Consider the following 12,211-nt stretch of genomic DNA (forward strand, 5'->3'; position numbering starts at 1 on the left):
TTATTGGCGTGCACCCAGGGAGTGATTTTATGTAATCAAGACGGCAACGCATCGACGCACAATTGTGCCACTTGGTGCGATGTGTATCAATCAATTAAGACGCGTCGAATAAATCAGACTGACCTGGACCCGAACGAGAAATGATCGTGAAAAAGACAACTCGATACAATTGTCCACTTTCGTGCGGAATGTTGTTGAAACGCGTTGCATCGAGAGTTTCACCGGGTGCAAAGGATGTCAGAAGCGAAGACAATGATGCTAATTGCCAAAGCGATTGCTTTTTTATCATTGACTCTCTTCGATGGTGAAGGTGAGTTTTGGTGAAGGTTGACTGCTTTCGAACCGTCCCAGAGTCGCTTCTTAGCTGGGGGCGACTGATGCATATTATTACAGCGCAATAAAAAGAGTATCCAAGCTCTGAAGTATTTTTACGGACGTCATTTCTACATAATGCTTAAAGTTTACGATAGCTTTCGCGACCAGTGCATTTGGTGGGTGCATCTGAGGCGAGCTATGTCACTTGTTTTGTCTGTAACAGTAACGACGAGTCTCTAGAGTTGAGGGTGCTGTTAACATATAGGAAGCAACTAAAAGTCCATTCGGGAGTTCCTAGGGTAGGTACTAGCAAAAAAGCGATCGTTTACAGTGAGAAAGGGATGGAAGATCGTTGAAACGACGATCGTTTCGTAACGCATGGACTGAACGCACCCGTACCGAGATTTATGAATTTATGAGAATCGGAAAACAAGCGAAGAAAGACACAGCCCCGTGGCTGCAGACCGCGAACCACAAAGCCCCACCTCACACCAATTCAACTCCCATCGTGCCGAGGAACCGGTCTTCCACGGGTTTGCACTGTAGTTATTGTTACACGGCCACCATATGCCGCCGCCGCAACAGCGCCATCATGAATCGTTTGATGATGTTTCGGTTTGCCGCGAGCGTGCAGCAGGAGGGGGTATGTGGATCAATTTCCTTCTTCTCGCGCTGCTATTGCTCTCTGTGGCGCATTGGCGTTCCATTGGTTGTGCCATTGAGCATGATGGCAGCGCGGGGGCGGCACAACAGGAAGTTGGTGGGCCAAAGTTTAGACACACGCGCAGGACGGGGAGGAAGAGTGAAAAAACGGTCACCAGAGGGAGATGGAGGAGGTTGGCACTGCAACACACATAAACAATTTAATCTAAAACCCATTTTTCCGTTTTGGTTCAATGGCGGTTTGTCAATGCAACTGAGTTGACGGCGTCGAACTGATGCGCGCTTGGGGGGGCAATGGTGCGTTGGTAGTAGAGGCCGCCCATCATCAGCATCGGTTTTCTAGCTGTAGCAGATGATTTTCAGTGAGAGAAGAGGATTTTTCTTATACACGTACACTACACATACGCGAACATGAGAAATAGATCCTCAATTGAAATCTGATCAATGTTTCAGGAAAGTTCAGTGGAATGCAAGCGTTTAAGCCTCGCTTAAAACAGCGAGGCAATTGTGCTTTTTGCGCCCTATCGCGTTTTTCTTCGTATGCTTTCTCCAACTTGTCTGTCAGGTCTAAGACCTGAGCACAAAGGTATTATCTGCAACTGATGATCTACAAAGCGGCGCAACAATAGCGGTGTGCTAGGCACACTTAACGGTCGGAGGAAAGTAAATCAATTTGCGCGCGATGCAATTCAATGTGGATCCAGCCCCAGCCGCTTCAATGTGGGAGATATCTGCTGCAAACCTCCTACTCGTATGTCGTGACGTTGTTACCGACCCCTCACCAGCGGCAACACTGCGGCAATTTCCGCATTCACCTTTGTTATTCCGCAATTTGACAAGAAAGGAACCGCGACTGTCCTACGCACATCGGGAGAACCCTCCAACGCAACCGTGTTGTTGCGTGAGATTGCAAAAGGGAAACCGACGGAAAGCTTAGCGATCGAAAAAACAACACCTGACTCCTTCGTTCTACGCCCGTTCTCTATCTCCTTGCGGGGTTTCTTTCGTTACAGCAAAGGGACACAGAAGTCACTCGAGTGCCGCGCCTCTCTAGGACCTCTGTCTCTGTTCCGCCCAATGACGTGTCAACCTGTCGTGACAAACCGGCGAGAGCAATTTGAATAATGGTGCCGTAATTTATTCGCTTGTTGTCACATTATTTATTTAATCGCAGGGGTCTTCGTTTGTGCGTGCTCTGCAGTAGATAAAGTAGTCTTGAAAATGGGAATAGGTGCCTACTGTAAAATGTCTTAGGACCTCACAAATGTGAACTGACCAACTGTTGAATGCTACTGTATTTTGAATACTGCTCGTTCGTATGGTCCATTTCATATGGTCAAACGCAGGTCTCAAGATGCTCGACATTAAATATGATTGACTCTTGACAGAACGAAAGCGTGAGCCACACCCCGATCGTAGCCTTCCAGTATGTTGGTAGCAGCTCAGTTCCTGCTGCAGTTGTAAGCAACAAAGGAAACGTGAGCTCATAAACGATCGGCAACAGCGCGAGTAGCTCGACTACTGGAGCGATAAGTCCACTTCACTGCGCCGAAGTCATGCTCTCCCCGCTGAAATGTTCTGATATGTGCCCCCGGGTGTACTCAAAGCACCTTCAACGTTATTCATACCAGTGTCTCTCATGCCAAAGTCGTTATTCATATCGCCTATCGTCGGAGTGAATGACATTGCCCGGAGCGTGCTGCTGCTGGTAGAAAGCAAGTAAAGAACCAATGTGAAGCGGTTCGGTTTTTTTCTTCTTTTGTTTAATTCAAACATGCAGCAGCAGGAAGGCTTGGTTGTGTTGTTATCTACGCCAGCAAATTGAAAAGAGGGTCAGCATTCTCATTATGCACAATCAGTCCGTGGCGCATGTTATGCTGCCAAGTTGACAAACTCAGACTTTCTTCTGACTTTTGCTTGATGTGTCATCAACTACTCGAAGTGGTAGAGTTGTTGGCTGTTGGGCTCTGAAATCTGCGGGTACTTCGGAAAATGTCCAAATTTTAGAGCTCTAAACATTTTGGTGTTGGAGCAAAACTATAGAAAGATTGTTTGTCTAATGTCTGAGTTCACATCTTGACTAAACTGTGCATCTTACACGTTCGGCATATCATTTAGCTATTTTCTTTCGATATGCTAAAGGGAAAAATCGAAGACCAAAAAATGGCTTTACGCACACGACAGAAAACTCAGAATAATACGCATCAGAAGAAACTCAGAATAATATTTAGCTTCATGTGTGTCATGAAGCAAGAAAACATGGAACAAGTCGCTATAACAACGATCAAGCCCACAATATCTTTACAACTGACTTTACAATGTACGATTATGTAAGAACTCATGGCTATTTGCGTAGGACCGATTTCCTGATTGCGTTTTGAAGTTGGAAGTTAACTAACGATTCATCATAATATCATCAACTGAAATGCCCCGTACAAATCGGTTAACTTCTCTCGGTTGATCGGTATTCCAGTCAATAGTAACGATCGTTTCGATGCCACCAGTATCGCCGTGCATTGGTTAACGTCTTTAAGTATTGTCCAATTCCGTCGGAAATTCCTCGGACCAGAGATACAGATCATGCCGTTTTGACGTGTTTGTAGCTCTGTCTGTCGCTGGTTTTCTTCCGCGCTTTGGTCGAGTTTTTCGAGTGACCACAGTTTCGCATCGGACGTCTCCGTGTGCGGAATGTTAAATGATGTTTCAGGTCCAAATCCCGTAATGCGTTGCCTGTTTGCTGCTGTGGTCTTTCTTAACAAACCTCCAAAGAAGTTGGCTTGCGTGGTACATAGCAATGGGATTTTTTTGTTTGTTGTCGAAAGGGCCACAAATCAACGTCAGCGAAAACAAGGGGGACAAGCTTTTCAAGGCTTCACTGTGGGACGGAAATGTGATATACAACGATAACTAGTTTGTTGACAAAACTTTCAACCTCGTTCTTGATGAGGTTCGAAACAATAGCGCCATGAGTTTGGGTCGCTTGGTACGGGCTTACCAGCTCGGTGTACCGACTGTCATTCTCAGCACAATTTCAGCAAAGTATAGTGAAAGTTTATTATTTTATTTTTTGAGGAAACACAGTACACACACTAAATAGTCGTTACTGGTGCGTGTTATGTGCATTGTTGCGTTTCACCTAGCGGTCTTTTTCTACTCGAGTGATAAGATTTTTAGGGAGGGCTCAAACTGGATTTATGTAGGTTCTAGAATGATAATAATGTCGACTGGGACGCTTCATGCTTGTTTTGACTTTATTTTTGCAATAGAACGCACACGTTCAACTCCTCTTCTCTTCGCCGTAAAGGTGGAAGTAGTCAATTACGACATTTACATACCTACCACCCTATCACGTCAATGGAAAGCGGTGGCGTCGCGCCACGTGTAGGTTGGGGTAAAAAGTTGTCACCGTAATAATTAACCAAATGAGCAACGTGTGTTTTCGATGGAATGAAGTAGCACGCGTACCAACGTCAAAATTCCTTGGTACAAGTTGCTGTAGAAGTCGTCTAATCCGTTACAGATGGTGCACTTTTGTCTTCGCTTTTTATTTTGTACTTCGAGAAATGTCAGCTCGACTTCCTACTGCCGGGGGGTTGGGCTGTTAGCGAAGGTATGTTGGAGAAATTCCTTGAGTGCAGCAAAATGTCACCGCAATGGTAGATCGAACACATGATGAAGCCTTTCTTGCAATAATCAGCCCGCTGGCTCGCAGATGTACGACGGTGGTGTACGATACGACGAAGCTCAATCTTTACGGGCTGGCTGGGCAGTCGAAACGGATAAGGAGTGCCTCGTTGAAACAGGTTAATTACATGCTTACCGAGTGTGACCTGTTGGGTGCGTGTGCTCATCTGTCTCGATTGATTAGGTTTCTTTCCACGCTTTGCTCTGTCGGCTATGGCACTATTGTAACGGTCGACAAGCGTTGAAAAGCGGTGTATAACGACGTTCGTATGTACGCTTCTCCCCTGTATGGAGGATCGAAATCGATCATCTGGTCTGCTTTCGGTTCGAGCAGGAGCCAAACATGCTCACCTTAAGCTTTAACGCAGTGAAATTCAATCAGCGGCGGAGGGAACAAGTGCGGATAGTGTCTGCAGAATATCTCGCACGCTGTGGAGCTCTAGTCAAGAAAAAAAAAACAACAACTTTGTGGCTGGATGATGAAGGAGAAGGAGCAGTGCATAGGTGAAAAGCGTAACAAAAACATTTGCATGCTATGTTTGGAGCTGCGGCAAAGTGATTCGTTTGCCAAATTCGGAACTCGTTCACGATGGTCACTCTATAATGGGGTGCTCCGAATAGACCAACGAATGACTCATCGAAAAGTCCCACACCGGTGCGATACTCAAAAAGGGAGGACCTTCGTGTCGTTTGTAACATACGGCATTTTATGTTATTTTTTTAACTCACGATGAAACAGATTGTAGCAGCTTTGCTGCTTTTCCAATACGTTGCTTCTGTTTGCAAAGTGTTCGTCTTTCCGTCCGTGATTGAATGTGAAGTTAGGTGTAGTGTCACAGCAAAAGATGACGATGAAATATGAGAATCAGAACCTTTAGAGGACAAGCGGTGTAAATGAGCGAACTGCCATTCCTTCTTTTCACTAGGTTAATCTATGCATGACGAGGAAACGCATGAAACATGATCACTCCTTCATAGGCAGTGAACTGGAATTTAGACCTCGATAACACTATGAGCTTCAGGAGTTTTGGAGCATCTGTTACAGTTTCCAGAACCTGAGCGTGTATGAATAGTTGGAAATGCGCGATCTTGTCGATGGAAAGTATGGCGTACTTTGGTTTTTAATTAGAGAGAAGCAACAAACCAATGTAATGAAGGTCGAGTTCTTAAAGTCTCGCTACACCTCATTAAAAGAGTCCTTCAAAGTGTATCACCAGAAGTGTATTTTGAGCTTGCAACTATGTGGCAACTATTGGTGCACTGACTGCGAACCGTACCCACTTGACAGCTATATCGCCACTCGCTCGTATCGCCTTATGCGGCATCCGTTGCAATAATGATGTACTGCGATGTGTATTGCAAGAGACCCGCGCGATCGGCTACACCGCCAGAGTCTCTCCAACGTCAATTGGCTGTTTTCGGTTTAAACCATAATTTGCTTTTGTCCAAACATGGTAATAATATTTCGTTCGACGCGTTCGCCCCAGGTTGCTTTCCCCTTAGCACATGACTCGCCAACGGCCGTCGCCAACGATCGCGTCTGCATGCATACGGCTACGGGCGCATTGTGGGACAGTTGGTAAAGCTTCTCGAGAGTGATCGCGATACGGTTTTTGCATCAGCGTGCGATGATCCGATTTGTCTGTTTGTGTTCGAACCCGGCGTTATGGCTGAATGTTCAATTATCACCTTGTGCGTCGTTCACACAACGATGTGGCGCCCCGAGAACGCTGATCGTTTTACTACAATCGATAGCCGCACCGTTTGGACCATCTGGTGGGCTAGCTCTGGCGCCTGCTTTCGTTGTGCTGGGTGTCCATTCGGATCTATTGGCGGGGGGTTTGCATTGAGCACTGGGGAGCATTGGGGAAGGTCACGCACAGTAGTGGTAGACACCACTTTCCTCCCTGGCGGGACATCGTCAGTAGGTCACGTCGTGTATTCCACTGGTGGGATCCAACCGAGAGCCGTCAAGTTTATCATATCTGGTACGGTGCTCCGTGGTGTGTCGTGTTACTTCCAAAAATGGCAAGTCCTCTCTACAAGGTCTTCTCGCTCCAAATGGACCTTATTGGACTGTGGATGGTGGTCGGTCGCCATTTTGTCTCTGGACGGATCAACAGCGAATTATGAGTCTGTGATTGTAAATAATGGCGCCAGCGAGTTGGAATGCTGTTAACAACAAGGTTGATATGTTTTACCTTTCAGTGCAACATAAATGAGGTTTTTTGGGTGTTTGGAAAGTTGTGGTTTAGTAGTAGTGTTACATTTGTGTGAGCCATAACATATTAATGTTCGTGCTCTATCAACTTGATGACATAAAAATAATCATGAATTTACATACAACGTGTGAGACCACTTGGCCATATGTTTGTTCCGTCAAAGGTGTTTCCTTATCTTTTTACAAATTTCGCGAAAAATGTTGGGGAGGGCATGATTCATTAACCCACTTCCGATGCAAGCGCATTGTGAAAGCAATCCACACACAAAGGAAGGCTTGCGGTTACACGCTGCTGGTCACCCAACTACCGATAACGGGCTGTGTCATGGCTTGGTTAGTCATCCTCAAGACTTATATCCTGGTGTATCTCTTTCACCTTTGACACATCTCCGAAGCGTGATAGTAATATTGTGGTGCAATGGTCTTTACTTGGGACTCGCATAATCGTAAAAGGAATACGACAATTTATGCTGTTGTTTTCTTCCCAATGTTTCGCAATAGAGTTGTATTTTATGTCGCGTTGCATGTGCGCGGTGTCTGAGAAAGAAAAGGATATTTGTCGAGTGTTATAATCCGATCATTGTAAACTGCAATTGAGAGAAGCTAGTCAAAACGGGTTGTAGTAACATAATCGGATTTACTAGAATCGCCAGTCATCACCTCCCGAAGCCAATGCAATAATATGTTTAAAATGGGGGATTGTTTTTAAACAGTGATGCTAACCTTCAATAATCACTATTGTAATAGAAAAAGCTTGAGGTTGAGGGTGGGAAAGTTAGCGTCACCTTAAGTGCAGCGTTAAAGGACCAAGGGGGGCCACTCTTCAGGAACTGAAGCAAAGTGAAACAGGAATGCAACGCGAAAGGGAAACCATTAAGTTCGCTTGCGTCATTCAGTTTGGCGCCGTTATGCTTGACTTTACGCCGCGGAACTAATGGACGAGAGCCGTTCGTCCCGTCTCGTCGAACCGTTCCTTCTTGTCGCACCTTGTCTCTGCGAGGAAAGGAGGTCAAATGCATATGTTCTTTCAGTCCCGTTTGGCAATTGCACTTTGTATATTGCGTTTTCTCTGTGTGCTTAAGATGTTGTCATACATTCAAGAGCTATATAGGGATGAGGTGCGAAGTTTGATAGGTATCTTTAGTTTGATAAGATCAGACAGTAAGGTGATCGAGTCATCGTAAAATATTGCACACAGATTGTTATTTATCTGTCCTTTCGTTGCTTGTATCGTGTATGTTGCGCTACGAGTTACCTCATTCGCGTACTTTTTCGAAGTTGTTTGCGCAGAGTGCGTATTGGAGCATGACGGGTGTGTGTATCAGTATGAAACCTGTATTGGCAACTGTCACTCCACGTTGTCACCACAGTCTTCTTTTTTGATGCGTGGAGCCGTAGATCTATGATTCATTGAATTTCGATCATTTCTAAAGTCGATGACCAGTCCAAGCCATAGCAGGAGTGGAATAATAGATCTACAATTTTGTTACTCGGGCTTCATTGAATTTGGCTTATTAACCACTCTACATCGTGCGTTGATAGGCCAGAATTGTTTGTATAATGTAATATCCCAATATCCAGTTCTTGTTTTGAAGAAGTCCTTCCAGCTTAGATTTGATCTCGCGAGTTGGGGTGTATTATTATGGTGCAAATTTGAAAATACACCAAAAAGTGATGGAAACAAAAGAACATAAGTAATTCCCATCGACAAATGGAGCAGTTCTCAAGTGCTTAAACGTTTTGTTCGTTTTTTTTGGTGACAAACCAGCTTATAATGCGATTGTTTAAACAAAGTCTACTGCAATCCGAACTCGCCTTCTAACTAACCTTCGCCATGACGTCGGATTACGTCAGAGCCATCCGGTGTGCTCGGGAGTCCATCACAGCGTACAACCGATCGGGCACGATACACACCACACCTTCCATCCATCTTGGAAAGAGACTCTAAGCCTTTGTTTAGCCGCCATACCGTTTGACCGGACCCGGTACTCCGGGCTCTGGTGCAAGAGTGTATGACGATCGGTGCGATACGACGCTTGTGTGCGGTTTTGCAATTGACCATGACGTTGACGGGGCGCGAGTTTTATAATTATTCGCATTGTATACATTTCCACACGTGCCACCACGCTCCTACGATCTGCCCAACGATCTGCCTTTATTTGCATCGAGGTTATGATGAAGATGAAACTGTTAAAATCAGACGCGGTAATACTTGCCGGGTTTACTGGTGGTAAACATGTCCACACTTGGTACTCTCGCTCTCTATCTCTTCTTCTCTTGGAGTGGCATATCCGTTGGCAACTGCCTTTGTCACCGAAACTACAATCGCCGCTTTTTCAAGCTCGATGAATCATCGCAGCACGCTTTCGAATGAACATTTAGTGGTGTTGCCCGCCATTAGATGGAACATCCATGAAATAGCTGACGGATAGGTGAGGTAGGTGAAGGATGGCGTCCTCAAACGCAATAAAGTGTCTATCAAACCATTCTTTTGTTACTCTCTCACTCGCAACTGAGTTGTTCTAATCGAAAAATATGCGAAAGTTAGCACCACGTTGACTTACGATCGTCAATTAGCATTCCATGCAAGGAAAGCAACATTCCTTGAGGGCCATATTTGCAAACTCGATCATCAATCAACGCACAGCGTTCTCCTTCTATTTCTCCGCATGACTTTCTTGCTGGAGGATAGCTTGTGCTAGCGGATGCTTATCACGAACTTGAACTTACATCCTGTTCGTCTTCAACTGAGCGACTATTAGGGGATAGACCATACAGGGACTCCACACAACACCCCCATCAGAATGGATACTGTCCGGCCGGTACTGCCATGACGTATCGTCCATCGATCGAAACACGATCGCGCAGTAATCATCACTCACTAACGGCGCGCGTTCGCCAAGCTACTTCGAAACGGGCTTCTGCCCATAGTTGCGGACCGGACAACCAGTGACCTTGAATACGTGCCTTGTACCCTTGGCAGTGGGGCAGTAACGAATTCCAGCGCCAAGACGGATCCCGAATGAAAGAGAGTCCAAGTGTGGAGATATTGTAGCTTTTTTGAACTATACTTCTTCTAATGGTGCTGCGTAATAATTTCCCATCCGCGGCTCTCTCATTCGCGGTCTCTCATTCCATGATGTTTCTTTTTTGTTTCGTGGAGATATAATGGCGGTTTGTCTTTACACTCGCGCACATTATCTTCAGTCTTTATAGAGAGAGCAAGAGAACTGGATAAGAAGATTTTCTTTGGTCAGTACCTCCAGCAGTGACCGCGGAATGGTCCGATCTTCATCAATGGTGTCAACTTGCTTGGCCGGTTTATTTCTTCTTGTGTCTCTTAGTCTCTCGGTATGAGTGTGGGCTTACGCTTGGCACAGAGTTGAACAACCGACAACACCCACACACTGGCATGCGGAAGCTTCAGCAGTGGTTCAGGGTTGGCCTGCTTTGGGGTCTGCCAATATGCTGCGAAATCTTTACCTTCCCGAAATCAGGCCCCGTGGGCTTAATATTTTTGGAGTCGTGCTTAATTCAGGTCCGTTGTTGGAACATCCCCTGCGCAGGAAGGAGATCGTTAGGAGGAATGCGTTGAACTGTAGCTATGTGAAACAGGTTCGAGATCTACTTTCGGAGCTGTCATTGAGGTAGTATTGTGGAGTTTCCGAAACTATCTAACAAACACAACAACGGATATAGACAATGTGGACACCGCGAATCGAACATGCAGAGGGCACTGGCGAAGATCATCCATGTTGATGATCATGTTTGTTATTCATTGGTTTTATTGGTGGAATTTTTGCCACCTTTGATTTAAGCAGCAAGAATATTCAACACCAAAATTCTCGACAAAACAACATCAGCAGCATTACTGGCAGAATGTATGATCGCATAGAATGTGTTGGTGTGTGTTTGGGATTGTTTTCATAAGGTGGACATCACGCAACACTCCACTCAACTCCAAATAAAGCGTGTGGACGATCAGACAGAGAACCTATGAGAGATGCACGGCGAGACCCAGTATGGAGTCTGCGTCTTCCTTTTCTCCGCTGTCATCTCGATCAGTGGTGCGACGACTTTCTTCTGTTTTATGACTCTCTGACTCTGACTGTTTTATGAAACCATAGGCTAACTAGAATGCGACCACGCGATTGATATCTTCCTGCAGGGTAGTTTTTATTGATCAATTTAACCGCACTAATAAGATGTAATGGGTGAAACGAGATCTCGTTTGGTGCTATGAAACGAAGGACAAAATACGTTGGTAGAATTCTCGAATGTGGCTCAGTAGCAAAGACACGCTAAGACACATGTATCATTATCATTTGTTTAGTATTTTTAAATTTGTGTTTCTACTAGTACATACTATATGAGCAGTCGCTTTGATTATATGAACGGAACCTCTTGTTGTGTTCTTTTCGTTAATACATCTCCTTAGCAGAAAAACTTCATGCTGCACCTGCATCACACATGTGCACTCTCTAATGTTCGTCGCGATCGGAGTTCCAACAGCTACAGCATCAACAACACAATCACTGTGTAGGCTGCAAACACGCGGTAGCAATCAGTTCATGATGATGATATTGGTGTTTATACTGACTTTGTTTGCAAAACATACTCGACAGCCAAAGAGACGGAACATTAAAAAGGCGGGAGTTATTCCTGATCGCTGTACAAAGTTTTCTTTTATGTACAGTTTAATTTGCATAAGTATAAACACAATACCGTCAGCTTGGAGTAGTTTTATTTCCTTTTTTGGTTTTAGTGCCAAATCCAAGGGTCGTGTGTTTTTTTGAAACTGATTGACGTGAAGACAATGAGCGTCAAATAAGACTTTGATCAAGTACGACCTAATTGTTCACGATGGCAAATATAGGCAATGATGCTATGGACTATTTCCAATCAACGATTCATCGGCCCGCTATTGCCACTAATTAGACAAACAGGCGCTGATAAGATTGGTAGTAATGATAACAAATATGTCTCAAAGGAAAGAATGAATAGGATGGATGGGACAGAGGAAGCAATCAATCGATCGAATTTATGATTCATTTTCTGAGGTGTAAGTTAAAGGGAAATAGTTATATTTTGTATTTTACGATTACTGTAAAAACAAACCTGTTTTTGCTGTTGTTTTACATGACGTGCCAAACTTAATTGCCAAATTAATTCAAGTTGATGTGCTAGGTATTTGCGAACTCGGCCTTTGAACGCGGTTGCACCACGGAGGGAAGGTTAATTAAAATTATTTGCACACTTATTTCAAGATTCGCTTGTTTGTTTCTCTATTTTCTCTGATCGCATTGCACACGTATTGAAGGTGTGTGT

General features: G+C 44.7%; 1 protein-coding gene across 2 annotated transcripts in view; it reads left to right on the forward strand.

Annotated features, from left to right (window-relative positions):
* Nucleotides 1-12,211, forward strand: part of LOC128305145 (myosin heavy chain, non-muscle) — a 36,945-nt gene that overhangs the window by 6,559 nt on the left and 18,175 nt on the right. The gene's annotated exons all lie outside the window — the stretch shown is intronic.

Source organism: Anopheles moucheti, chromosome 3 (genome assembly GCF_943734755.1).
Source record: "Anopheles moucheti chromosome 3, idAnoMoucSN_F20_07, whole genome shotgun sequence".
Lineage (NCBI taxonomy): Eukaryota > Metazoa > Arthropoda > Insecta > Diptera > Culicidae > Anopheles > Anopheles moucheti.